Source organism: Gekko japonicus, unplaced genomic scaffold (genome assembly GCF_001447785.1).
Source record: "Gekko japonicus isolate JY-2015 unplaced genomic scaffold, Gekko_japonicus_V1.1 scaffold3323, whole genome shotgun sequence".
Classification (NCBI taxonomy): Eukaryota; Metazoa; Chordata; class Lepidosauria; order Squamata; family Gekkonidae; genus Gekko; species Gekko japonicus.
Window position 1 is genome coordinate 103,741 of NW_015162575.1, and position 4,827 is coordinate 108,567.

Sequence of the window (4,827 nt, forward strand, 5' to 3'; positions counted from 1 at the left end):
CATCTTTTCTCTCCCCCCCCCTTTGGTGGTGATTAATTCTTTAAAAACTCCCCGAGATAGCCACCGCTATTCTTTGCCACCAGAAAGAGAGAGAGAACGAGAGAGAACCGAGCCACGTGGGGCCTTATCGCCCCCGGCGATGAGACAGTTCTGCTCTTGCTCTCTCTCAATAACCTTGACCTGCTTTTCCGAGCTCGGGAGGAGCAGATGTGTCGCATCGGGTTAGCATCTGTTTATCAATCTCGCAGCGCAATCCCGGCTCCCCGCCTCTATCCTCTGTACTGCCTGAGATATTAAAAGGACGGAATGGAGTCAACAGAGCTCACCAGACGGGAGAAGATCGGTGCAGAGAGACCGGGGAAAAAGAAGGTCGAAGAGTGAACTTGTTGGGGGGGACGTGGCTGATTAGTCACAGGGGATCGATGGGACCGTTGGGTGTGGGGAAGGGGATTCTGCTTGCATTTTGTTGGGTCCGGCTTTGCTTCCAAAGAGAAAGAATCGGAGCTGTGCACGCTCAGATCATTAGGATCCGAGGAGGTTGGTTAGCGATGGGGAAACTGCTGATCCTACGTCGTGCCATCTTTCGGCGGATGCCTTCAAAGCTGTCTTGAACGCATGAGCGACTGGAGAGAGCAAATTTGGGAAAGGGGGTGGGTGGACATCAGCATTCATTAATGGAAACTGGCAGGGGAACGAGCGAGCCCTCGAGGGAGAGAGGGTTAACCCCTTGTCCACGCGGCCTTAGTCTGCTCCCACCAGCAGCCTTCTTCCAATTCTCAAAATTGCTGTTTATCTAGTGCAGGCTATTAGTAAGGGACCCCAGCCTGACCCTTTGTTTCATGGCTAACGCTAGCCTAAGGGGATGGGTTGGATTGGAGATGCGAGCGGACTCCCCCGATCTGGCTTTGGCCATTTGAAGCCCTTTGCTTTCAAAAATGGCCGTCCATCTCTCGTTAACCTCGAACGATTTTCTGGAAACATCAAGATCTGATTTTGGGATTGGGTGGCTTCATTCTAAAGGCAAGGCACGAAGGCTACGCTTCACACAAAGGGAAGAACCGGATGCTAGACTCAGATGCACAAAGTCACTCGCACGTCCCTTGGTTTACAGCTGGATTTGGGGAATCCATCCATCTCCGACTGACGTGGCTGCTGGGTGGGGTCAGTTCTCCTCTCAGCAACAAAGGGGCATCTCTAGGCATTGCCTCTAATCTCTAAGATAAAGACCATAGCGACATGGAGGAATACCTAGAGTATCACTATGGAGGCCATTGTTAATCTCAAATTCTCAAGCTTGTGGGATTGGGGCTGATGGCAGGGGTTTAGCTTCCATGACTGGGCAAATGGAAAACCTACTTGGCGCCCAGGACCAGTTCTTCTCCCAAGCAACCAAGACACTGGCAGTCCTATTAGGGCCAACAGCATGGGAGAAAGCAACAGGCTTGGCTTAGGCTAGGGTTGCCAGGATGGGGGGTAGGGTAGCCAGATCCAGGTTGGGAAACTCCTGGAGATCTGGGGATAGAGCCTGTAGAGGACAGGGACCTCTGTGGGGTACAATGCCAGAACATCAATTTTCTCAAGGGAACTGCTGTAGTCTGATCTGCTGTAATTCCAAAGGATCCCAAGGTCCCATCTGGAGGCTGACATCCCTAGCTTGTGTCCATCATCACCTCATAACCCTGATGCTTTAAGTCAGTCTGTGCTGAGTGATTGCTCAGATTTCTCAGATAAAGAGCTACCTGCTAGCCCTGAGCTGGTAACTGAACAGCCGTCTGCAGCTGGCTCTGAGCCAGAAGGAGAACAACAAGAGATCAGGTTACCAGGTGATCAGGAGTCACAGCCTACACCTTGCAGCTCTGAAGTGGTGAACAAGTACACCTGACCTGGATAGTCCAGGCTAGACCGATCCCATCAGATCTTGGAAGCTAAGCAGGGCCAGCCTTGGCTAGTATTTGGAAAGAAGACCTCCAAGGAATATGAGGGTCATGACACAGAGGCACAGGTGGGCAATGGCAAACCACCACTGAAATGTCTCTTGCCTTCAAAACAAGTCGAACTGGCCACCTAGTGGTACATAATGCTAAAAGAGCTAGAACTTCTGGTTGCCAGACAATCTTAGGATCTCTTGGCTATTCTACATACAATGTCACAGAGTAATTATTATTAATTAATTATTATCACCTCATAAACTTCCACAGCCACCAACTGAGTCCAACTGAGTTTCACAGTGAACATTGGTAGGGTGCAAACTTCAGGTAGTCACTTTGGCCCATCTGTGGCTTGAACTAAGTCCAAGCTAAATTCCAGGGACACTAGCACCACTTGCTCTTAAGTGTATCTGGCCAAGTACAATCCTCATTGTAAATTGGTAAATTGGTGGAAACCATTATTAAGGAAAGAATTAGTAGGCACATAGATGAACAAAACCTATTGAGGCAGACTCAGCATGGGTTCTGTAAGGGAAGATCTTGTCTCACTAACCTGTTAATGTTCTTTGAGGGGGTGAACAAACATGTGGACAAGGGGGATCCAATATTGTTTACCTTGACTTCCAGTTAGCTTTTGATAAAGTTCCTCATCAAAGGCTCCTAAGTAAGCTCAAAAATCATGGGATAAAAGGACACGTCCTTTTATTGATCAAAAACTGGCTAATTAATAGAAAACAGAGAGTGAGTATAAATGGGCAATTTTCTCAGTGGAGGGTGGTAAGCAGTGGGGTACCGCAGGGATCAGTACTTGGTCCACTGCTTTTTAACTTGTTCATTAATTATTTGGAGTTGGGAGTAAGCAGTGAAGTGGCTAAATTTGCGGATGATACAAAGTTGTTCGGGGTGGTGAAAACCAGTGAGGATTGTGAGGCACTCCAAAGGGATCTGTCAAAGATGGGCAAGTGGGCGTCAACATGGCAAATGGGGTTCAATGTGGCCAATTGCAAGGTGATGTACATTGGAGCCAAAAATCCTAAATATAAATACACATTGATGGGGTCTGACTGGCAGAGACTGATCAAGAGAGAGCTCTTGGAGTTGTAGTAGATAACTCACTGAAAATGTCGAGACAGTGTGTGACTGCAATAAAGAAGGCCAATGCTATGCTGGGGATTATTAGGAAGGGTATTGTAAACAGATCAGCCAATATCATAATGCCGCTATATAAATCAATGGTGCGACCTCATTTGGAATACTGTGTGCAGTTCTGGTCACCACACCTTAAAAAGGATATTATAGCTTTGGAAAAAGTGCAGAAAAGGGCAACTCGAATGATAAAAGGGTTGGAACACTTTCCCTATGAGGAAAGGTTAAGGCGCTTAGGGCTCTTTAGCTTGGAGAAACGATGACTGAGGGGTGACATGATTGAGGTTTATAAGATTATGCATGGGAAAGAGCAGGTAAAGAAAGAGGTACTTTTCTCCCTTTCTCACAATACAAGAACTCGTGGGCACTCCATGAAATTGCTGAGTGGTCGGGTTAGAACGGATAAAAGGAAGTACTTCTTCACCCAAAGAGTGATTAACACACGGAATTCACTGCCACAGGAGGTGGTGGCGGCTACAAGCATGGACGGCTTCAAAAGGGAATTAGACAAGCATATGGAGCAGAGGTCCATCAGTGGCTATTAGCCACAAGGTATAGATAGGGGCTCTGGGGCAAGTGATGCTCTGTCTTCTTGGTGCTTGGGGGGGGGGGTCAACAGTGGGAGGGCTTTTAATGTCCTGGCCCGACTGGTGGACCGCCTGATGGCACTGGTATTTCTGGCCACTGTGTAACACAGAGTGTTGGACTGGATGGGCCTTTGGTCTGATCCACCATTGGCGTCTCTTATGTTCTTATGTTCTTATCTCACTCTGCAATTTCACTTGCCAACATTTCACAGGTTGACGTTGCATTTTTGTTTTCAGAACTCGGGCCCCAAAAGTTGCCTCTGCCTAGTGTAGCGGGCACGACGGGCTGTAGAACTTACCCAGAATCCTTCAGGCGAGCCCTGCCCTCACCCCACGTGATCCAGAAGGGTGATTTCTATTCTTTCCAAGAGCGTTCGAGATGGGAAACTGGCTCTCCCTCCTTTTGCTTCAGGTGCATCGAGGAGGCAAGGAGACGTCTCTGGGAGGGGGGGCCATCACTCAGCCCCTCGCCCACAACTCCACTTTTCCCACCTGCACTCTGGTCTTTGCTCTAATGGGGTATTTATCCCTCCGAGAGGATAGTCAGCGAAGAGAATATTTATGTGGCCGTAAAAAAAAGAGACTGCCTGGCTCTAATAGTCTCAGGTATTTCGACACATCTCTGCTTGCCGTGTGTCAGGTTGAATTACGCCTCATCCCGCCGGTGACAGCCACCCCATAATGTGACCCACGTCGCCGAGTCTGAAATGTAATTCAACAGGATGGGGACTGAAGACAAAAAGACAGAGAGAAAGAGGGGGTTTCTGTTGGCTTTATTTATTTATTTGTTTACTTATTTATTTATTGCAAATGCCCTGCCCCACTCATAAATGTCTAATAAAGGCTAGGGAGGCGCATAATCTCCCTCCTCCCCCCTCCCTCCTCTTTACATGCCTAAGGGAACCACGCAAAAATCCACCCGATAGATGGAATATTTATCCCTGTTTTATGGCGGCCAAAGTTTGCCAAAAGGGTAGAGCATCCCCCCCCCCCAATTCTTCCAAAGAGCTCGGAAAAGAGCGATAGTATTTATTCGTCGGCCGAGAATTAAAAAAGCGGAAATTAGCATCAGCCTTAAGAACCATCTAAAACGCCGAGATAAACGAGGAGCAGTGTTCCCTCTAAGCTGAGTTAGTGTGAGCTAGCTCAAAGTTTTTTAGCCTCCG